This window comes from Hyperolius riggenbachi, chromosome 11 (genome assembly GCF_040937935.1).
Source record: "Hyperolius riggenbachi isolate aHypRig1 chromosome 11, aHypRig1.pri, whole genome shotgun sequence".
NCBI classification, from domain to species: domain Eukaryota; kingdom Metazoa; phylum Chordata; class Amphibia; order Anura; family Hyperoliidae; genus Hyperolius; species Hyperolius riggenbachi.
Window position 1 is genome coordinate 214,498,989 of NC_090656.1, and position 9,459 is coordinate 214,508,447.

At 46.1% G+C, this 9,459-nt stretch overlaps 1 protein-coding gene across 1 annotated transcript in view; it reads right to left on the reverse strand.

Annotated features, from left to right (window-relative positions):
• Positions 1-9,067, reverse strand: part of E2F8 (E2F transcription factor 8) — a 60,585-nt gene extending 51,518 nt beyond the window's left edge. Inside the window, exon 1 of the mRNA XM_068261210.1 lies at positions 9,003-9,067. The gene's annotated coding sequence lies outside the window, so the exon portion shown is untranslated. The remainder of the gene's footprint in view (positions 1-9,002) is intronic.
• Between the last annotated feature and the right edge of the window lie 392 nt (positions 9,068-9,459).

A 9,459-nucleotide genomic window follows, 5' to 3' on the forward strand; every position in this document is an offset into this window, starting at 1 on the left:
GTGCGCTCGCGTGTGACTGTGTGCACTAATATAGATTAGAGAGTAACCAAGCAGCTCAGGGTGACCCAAACTACTAGGAATGTATAGGGGGATAAAAGGGACCAAAAAGCCCTCCTACTATAAACAAGCAAAGCTTGGTGTATTTGCCTTCTTAAAACAGAAGGAAATCTGCAATGATTCAGCTATAAGTGAACATTTGTGGTTGCCCACAATGCACTACTAAATATGCAAAGAAAAACAAAAGTTTGCTTTCCTAAAACAGAAAGAATTTGTGATAATTCAGGTTGGAGTGAGCTTGAGATGTCTCCCAGAGCAACACTGCTGAATATATGCAAATTAACCATTGTACCCTTAGAAGCTAAACACACCTCCAGAACCGCTGGAATGCAATGATGTGTCAGCTTGTTAATTTGTACAGAGCCATAATAATCCAACATGCATACAGACTGTTTCGGATTGTTTGATCCTCATCAATGCATGTCATGGATTAATTTGGCTCTATGGAGTAGGGCTTGTAAATCCGAGAGGCACAGACTAACCAGCAAGCTCATGGTGACCCAGAACTCATTGGAGTGTGTAAGCCAGGAAAGCATCCAGAGCCGCTGGTGTATAGCAAACCTATAGCTTTAAATTTTACACAGCCATATCAAACCCACATGTAGACAGCCTGTTTCGGACTTTTGGTCCTCATCAGTACATGGCAGGGATTGATAAGGCTGTATGACATAGGGCTTGGACCAGTACAACAGAGTAACCAAGCAGCTCAGGGTGAGTCTCTAAAACCTTTACTTGTAACATTTCCCTTGTATACACTACAGAGAAATAGCCCAATAGACTGTGAGTACTGAAAGGGTAATGACCACCATATACACAGGAGATAAACCTTCCCCTTATATACAGTAAGGGGGCTTTTAGGACCATTGTAGTCCCTTACACACTCCAATGAGTTCTGGGTCACCATGAGCTTGCTGGTTAGTCTGTACCTCTCGGTTTACAAGCCCTACTCCATAGAGCCAAATTAATCCATGCCATGCACTGATGAGGATCAAACAATCCGAAACAGTCTGTATGCATGTTGGATTATTATGGCTCTGTACAATTTAACAAGCTGACACATCATTGCAATCCAGCGGTTCTGGAGGTGTGTTTAGCTTCTAAGGGTACAATGGTTAATTTGCATATATTCAGCAGTGGTGCTCTGGGAGACATCTAGAGCTCACTCCAACCTGAATTATCGCAAATGCTTTCTGTTTTAGGAAAGCAAATTTTTGTTTTTCTTAACATCTTAGTAAGGGGGCTTTTAGGACCATTGTAGTCCCTTACACACTCCAATGAGTTCTGGGTCACCATGAGCTTGCTGGTTAGTCTGTACCTCTCGGTTTACAAGCCCTACTCCATAGAGCCAAATTAATCCATGCCATGCACTGATGAGGATCAAACAATCCGAAACAGTCTGTATGCATGTTGGATTATTATGGCTCTGTACAATTTAACAAGCTGACACATCATTGCAATCCAGCGGTTCTGGAGGTGTGTTTAGCTTCTAAGGGTACAATGGTTAATTTGCATATATTCAGCAGTGGTGCTCTGGGAGACATCTCGAGCTCACTCCAACCTGAATTATCGCAAATTCTTTCTGTTTTAGGAAAGCAAATTTTTGTTTTTATATACAGTATGTTTGCACTGAATGTATATACTGGGGGGTGGTCCCAGTGTACTCTAAAACCATGTACCCATGGCCAGATCGGGGGATCTCCACTGCCGAACCATGATTCACCGATCCATCTGGCCAAATCTGCAAGAGAGTCGATTGGCAACTGTGAAAACAAACGATTGTGTGTAGACAATCATTTACATGAGTTCGGAAAATTACAGCGAAAGTTAATGGAGATCTAAACGCCCCTCTGCGATATAATCCAACATGGCAGTCATTTAAAGTGAACCAGAGACGAAGCACCCTTGTGTATTTTACCATAGAAATCAGTGGGAACATTAGAGAAAACATTTACCATGCTCTCTGTTCCATCCTCACTGCTAAAAGTGTCTGTTATCTAGCTGAGATAAGAATCCCGGACTGAGCATTGATTCTGGCTTTGCTATAATGACTCAGCTATAATGATTCCTGAGCAAAGCCAGCAGGGGGCAGGCTTGGACTTGAAGACAGCAAAGAACACAGTCTCAGCTATAATTATTCTGTAGCAAAGCCAGACCGACTGCTTAGTCGGGATTCTTATCTTAGAGGTGATAACAGGCAAATTAAACAGAGAACAATGTAACAAAGAGCAGATTAGGTGTTTACTGTCATGTTCCCACTGATTTATAAGGTAAAATACATGAGGTTGCTTCATCTCTGGTTCTCTTTAAAAATGGGCCATACACCAGGCAGATCACAGTGGAATCTTAGTAGCGGAGAAGTGAAGAACAGGTTTCCTAATTGGAAAGCAGCCCTTCCTCTTATATTAAAGGAAATATCAGGCAATATAGAGAAAATTAGATCTACTTACCCGGGGCTTCCTCCAGCCCCTGGTAGCCGATATGTCCCTTGCCACAGCTCTGGTGTCCCCTTCGTTGGACCTCGCCAGGTCGACATCTTCTGCGCCTATGCGGTCTGGAGTGTTCTGCCCAGGCACAGAACTACTGCGCCTGCACAGTACACTCTGAGCCACGTCAGTGCGACCTGGCGAGGTCGGCATCTCCAGCGGAGGGGATGCCGGGACACCGGAGCTGCGGCGAGGGACATATCGGCTACCAGGGGCTGGAGGAAGCCCGGGTAAGTACATCTCTATATTGCTTGATATTTCCTTTAAGTAAGGTGAATTCCGCTCCACATCTGCTGCTTTGCTAGCTGCATGTGCACACCGATCGCCGCCGCTCCCCGCCGATTCGCCGCGCCGCCCTCCCCCCCCAGACCCCATGCGCTGCCTGGCCAATCAGTGCCAGGCAGCGCTGAGGGGTGGATCGAGACTCCCTTTGACGTCATGATGTCATCCCGCCCGTCGCCATGGCGACGGGGGAAGTCCTAATGGAAATCCTGTTCAGAACGGGATTTCCAGACGGGCTTGATCGCCGGAGACGATCGAAGAGGGTGGGGGGATGCCGCTGCACAGCGGCTATCATGTAGCGAGCCCTAGGCTCGCTACATGATTTTAAAAAAAGAAAAGAAAGGAAAAACTGCTGCGCTGCCCCCTGGCGGTTTTTAATAGACCGCTAGGAGGGTTAATCATAGCACACAAGGTTTTTGGACCAGTAGGTCCGAAATATGTCAGTTACCTGGCTGAATGGATTTTAACCTAATCAAATAAAGTTGGACTACATTTTGCTACAGACATCTGTGGAACTCCTTCCTTTTCTATTCCTATTATATTAGCTGTATATGAGCCTTGTTTGCACATGAGACTGCAGTGAGTATAGGAGTGACAGGTGGGGCGACACCTCCCACTATAATAAGCACCTTTGATTCGCCACACATTTGTCTGATTAGCTTCAGCTGTCAGCCTATAGGCAGAACCGTGCCTTATAAGAGGTCAGTAGACTGGGGCCCTGCAGCTCTGAGATTTCTACCCACCAGGGACATTACCTGCATAGAGTTTGCATGTTATCCTCATTCATTTAAGCCACGTTCACATTCACGATAGTTCTCGGCTGAAACGGTTGGTTGGGGCCATCACTGCAAAGAATCGAGCACATGTACAGCGGTACTGGTCCATCGCAGAGAGATCCGGAGTGGAAGATCAGCTCAGACGACCCAATTGTCGTCCCCCCCCATAGCGGCATTACGGTCTTGTGACTTCTGTACAGCATTCACCCCCAAATTCCTGTGGTCGCCAATTTTTTGCAATTCTTATACGCTTCTTTACTCCACGTGTTTTAATCCGCCCTGAAACTCATCCCCCCCTCGCACGACCACTACACATACCAAAAATAAAATACACATACACACAAACTGTAGACAGTGAGCTTATTTAGGGGACAGCATGTGACCTACAACCTCTTAATCAGTCATAAAAAACTTCTCACAAATTTTCTGATACCAAACACAGCCTCCTCCTGTCCTTCACATCTCCATATACAGGGATTCTCAAGGGCTTTCTCACACCTAGGGCGTTTTCGCCTTTAAGCACCGGCGATTTTCGCCCTAAAAGCGCTTGTGCAATGATTCCTTATGGGAGTGTTCACATCTGAGCGGTTCGATTCCAATCCGCTCAGCAAAGTGCTACCTGTACGATTTTTGGGGCGATTTGCCTCAATGGAAGGTATAGGGAAATTGCAAAGTGCTTGAAAAAAAACAAAACGCTTTGCATAGCGATTTCCCCAGCATTTTTATGAATAAATACAACGTATTTATTAATTTCCGGCTGAGAGACTTCACTTCCTGGCTGACATCAGGAAGTGAAAGAAAAAAACAGAATCACTCTGCAAAAGTGCTTAGAAAAGCACTTTATAAAAAAAAAAAAACCCCAGTGCACATTGTGATTCAATAGAAAGTATAGGGGAAATCGCAAGGCTCTTGATAAAGGGCTTTGAAAAGCAATTTACCAGGCGATTTTAAGAATACATGCAATGTATTTATTAATTTCAGGGTAAAAAAGTTCACTTCCTAACTGACGACGGGAAGTGTAATAAGTCATAACTCCACGAAAAGCGTTCACCAAGTCGCCAGCGCTACGATAGCGCTGGCGATTTGTAATGTGAACAAAGCCTTAAAGTCCTAGTTCGCACTTTTAGGCGCAGCGTGGTCTTGGGCGGAGCCAAATTTACATAACCTGCGCAATGGTGGGACATTAGACTAGAACTGTGGTAGGTATTAGATTGCGAGTGTCTCCGACACGTGACCCCCAGTTTAGGTAGTGACAGGGACTCCCCATGTTTAGTAGCAGGTGCCCCCCAGTTTTAGGTGGCGACAGGGACCCAGCATTTTTAATGACAGGTGCCCCGTCCGTCCGTCCCTGCAGCCCATCATGCAATAGGCAGCGTGCCAGCAGCCAGCGTCAGACCTCCGATCAGCAAGAAACGGGTGCACGATACTCCCGTAGACACTGCGCTGCATATGCAGAAGTAATGTCACTGTCGCATATCAGTGCGGTGTCTGCGAGGTCCTAGCGCCCGCTTCTCACTGGTCGCCGGCTGATCGGAGGTCTGAAGCTGGCTGCTGGCACGCTGCCTATTACATGATAAGCATCAGGGACCACCGGAGGCTGGTGGCTGCTTCATTTTGCCCCAATGTACGGACGCATGCGCGGGGTAAATCTGCATAATCCTGCATCAACTTGAATTATTTACACCTCATTGACCCTCCCTATTAAGCAGGCAGAGTCAGCTCTGCGTTCACAGGAAATGACTAACTGGTTTGCCCCTCCCAGTCTCTCCCTAATGACAGAATAGGGTGAGAAATTTGTATGACTCACTTTTTTTTTTTTTTTTTTTTTTTTTTTTTTAAAGCATACCTGCAAGTTCTCTCAGAAGTGGGAAGCCTCTGGATCATCCAAAAGCACCCCCCCCCCCACTGATGCAAGTATATAATAGGTTCCTTTAAGGTACCCATACACTCATCAATTACTGCCATCGATATGTGGCCGATTCAACCATTCTGATCAGAAATTGATGCAGCAGGCTAGATTGATTTCTTGGCGAATTCGATTGATTTACTCGATCGGTCCGTATGGAAAATCTATGTCGATTGAATGCTTGCGGCAGATCAATGGCCCATAGCATTGCATTGGATTGAAAGGTGCAAAGCTGCATTTCGATGGATTTTCAATAGCTGTCATGCTGAAATCTATTCCTAGTGTGTAGCACACAACAGATAGATTCCTGTCAGTTTCAACCTGACAGGCATCTGACAGGAATCTGATGGTCGAATCTGCTGGAAATCTATAAGTCTATGGGTTCCTTTAAGGTGCCCATACACTGAGCCAATTATCGACCGATCGAAATTGATTGACCGATCGATTTGTGGCCGATTTCAATCGATCTGACATGCTGGAAAATCTAGGTCGATCTGTAGAGATGGCTTATCATTTTGCATTGGACCTAATGGAAATCTGATGGCAAAAAAAAAAAAAAAAAAATCAGATCGATTTTCAATTTAAATCTGTTCCTATTTAAAAAAAAATGTTCCTAAACACATCAGATAGATCAGAGATCTATCTGATGGTAAACTAACAAGTGTATGGCCTGCTTTAGAAACTCAGCCAGCCAATCAAAAATTAAGGAAAAAAAGGTTTGTGTATAAAGCACAAAACTGTGGCCAATCAAAATTGGATTTGTGTGCTCACCCTCAGTGAGGGGTCAGAAATGTTGTGTGCCACCCCTCAAATACTAGTACGATTGAGGCCTACATGTAACAGTAAAAGGCAGACTCGCCCTTGTTGATTTCTACAGATTCACAACAGTCTGTCCCCCTGCCTCCAATAGTGTCTGCAATTACACAATGTATGCCTATTTCAGAGCTTAGGCTAGGGCCACACTAGCTCCGGGTGCGGGACGCATCCGCGGTCCGGGCTCCGATTTTAAAAAACCGGAACGCAAACGGATCCGTGCTGCCTTTTTTGCAGCACACGTTCTGGATCCGTTTGCGTGTTTTTTGTTTTTTTTGCTAGAGGGGGTAGCAGCCAGGACGGGGGGCTGCGGGGAAAGCGGCGGCCAGGGGGGTCACACCGCCCCCCCCCCTTGCTCACCTGGGTGCCCCCCGTCCCCGCTCCCCCTCCAGCTCGCACATAATGTAATAAATTATACCTGAAGTTCGGCGAGCCGGGCACTTCCGCCCACACCGCTCGAGTCACTTCCTGCGATGCCGCCCACTGAAATACAGAGGGCGGCATTGCAGGAAGTGACTCGAGTGTTGTGGGCGGAAGTGCCCGGCTCGCCGAACTTCAGGTATAATTTATTACATTATGTGCGAGCTGGAGGGGGAGCGGGGACGGGGGGCACCCAGGTGAGCAAGGGGGGGGCGGTGTGACCCCCCTGGCCGCCGCTTTCCCCGCAGCCCCCCGTCCTGGCTGCTACCCCCTCCAGCATGGCGGCCCCCATCCTTCACCAAGGGACACTGGAAACTGATCCGTTTCCAGTGTCCCAAAATGTCAGTGAAGAGGGAGGCCCGTTTCTCCATTGATTTTCACTACCCGTACGTGTATACGGGTCCATGAAAAATGCTGTAAGTCCGGACTCTGCGTTCCGGGTTTAAAAACGTATTCCGCGGATCGCACGCGGATACGTTTTTTAACTTGAGTGTGTACTGTTCCTATTTTTAACATTGGTATCCGTGGCTCAGTTTTTTGTCCGGGACAAAAAACGTAGCTACGGATACGTTTTTAAAGCAAGTGTGAACTAGCCCTTACTCAAAGCATGGAACTAACTCTTCATATAGCCACCTAACCACATTACAGCTTACCGGTAACACAGTGAAGAATTAGTGAGGAAGTTTATACAAAGTATTCATGTACCTTTCATACAATACTTTAGCATATTAATACACCAAATGTTATACTGTACAATATTTCAGAAGCATGTGTGTACTTATCCTCTTTCATAAAATCACTTGGGAGCAGTTCCTATAATCTCCCTCCAGTATTTGCATTTATCAGCGGGCCTAAAGGTGACCATACATGCGTATGCCTAGTACGCACAATGCAATTTTACATCAGATTGTTGGTTGAATCGATTATTTCTGACAGATCTGATCTTTGATCGTTTTTTGATTTATTTTCTGATCACTTCTATACAAAATCGATCAGAAACCAGATCGGACCGGTCAGAAATAATAATCTAGCCAATTCAAAAACACTCATGGTATCTGCCAATCATCTGTTGCCTGAACATATCCAATCGATTCCCTCTCAAACAATTTTGAGCAGATTTTTGAAAATATGATTTGGACAAGTTGGAAAGTCTCTGTACTGAGAAGCAGGCAATTGATGGTTGCATAGGGTTGCACTGGATCAAACAATAAAACACCTGTGGCTTATTCAATGCTTAATCTATTTCTTCTGAGATCTGTCCAATCTAAAGGTGGGAATACACGGGACGATCCATCGGCCGATTAGCCACCGGATCGACTCCCGCCACGTCCCCGCTCGTCCACGGATCGATTAACGATTGTCCCTGCCGGCGCTCCTTATCAGCTGCTCGATTCCCCGCCATTGTCCGCCGTCAGGGATCGGGCAGGGGTCGAGCAGCGTGATCGGACCAGCCGAATATTATCAGCTGGTCGATACACGGTACAGAATTGTACCGTGTATCCCCAGCATAAGGTTGCTGTGTGTTGTAGGAATCAATCACTGCCCAACAGAGATCCAGCTGGAGAGGGATCGATTGGTTTTGCATATTGCTCTATAATCGACCAGTGTTTGGCTAGCATAACCAATAAAGTACATATAAAAAGTGTCTATCAGTGATCCTGTGCCTCCAGTGTGTACAGGAGGGGCTGGGTGCCTGATGTGTCCCCATATATACAATGGGAACACTCTACCTCCAAGATATCCATTGATCAGGGGATCTAATAAACTATAAATAAACTATTAAAGTTTATACAAAGTGTATACAGTATCTCCTGGAGGGATGCCTGTGTATAAACAGATACATCCAATCAGATTATAATTATTATTAGACAATCAATGATTTCATGCTTACAGTGTCTATTGGGGGGAATCTGACCCTGGTTAAGTCCCTTGAAACATGAAAGAGCACAACCTCTCCACCAAAAAGTATAGATTTATTGGACTATGTAGGATTTTGTTTTATATTTTGTACAATACTGTAAGAATCAAGAGTTGACGTTTGTATATTGGGAGTGAGCTTTGTGTATTCCTACATAGAATGATTTCATTAGCCTCCCTCCTATAGGTGCATAGATCACTATCTGCCTATAGAACTCTATACAACCCAGTGTGTGCATAGATCAATATCTAGCCATGGATGGCTATACAATGTATCAGAATGCCTGTGATGAAGGGGATACGATGTAACAAGTGACATCTCCATATAGGTCTATGGCGAGCACTCACCTCCCTCCGGGTGGCTCAGGGATCAGTGGTGACCCGGAAAGGTTGTCAGGAGGCGGAGTGAGCAGGATCGGTGCAGCTGGGGATCCAGTGACAGTGAGTGGCCCGGATCGGGTCACAGTTGGGGATCCAGTCACAGTGAGTGGTGATCAGCGTGAGAGGTGACCCTGGAAGATGACAGAGAGATCGCGGTGACCCGGCTCGGGTGTCTCGGTCACCCGCTTGCAACACTCGGGCGCCAAACTGCAGAGACTTTTCCAATTTCCCACCTAAGTCAGAAAGTGGAGCGAACCAATCAGAGGAGGGCGGCTCATCCAAGCCGACCAATCAGCAGTAAAGATCATCCGGTGGGGCGGGACGCGGGAATGCAGGGACCTATCTACGTGTACTTTGCCCAGAGTAGTTGGAGCTGTGTGTATTTACACTGTTCACTAGTGCACTGCAATTCCCAGCATGACTT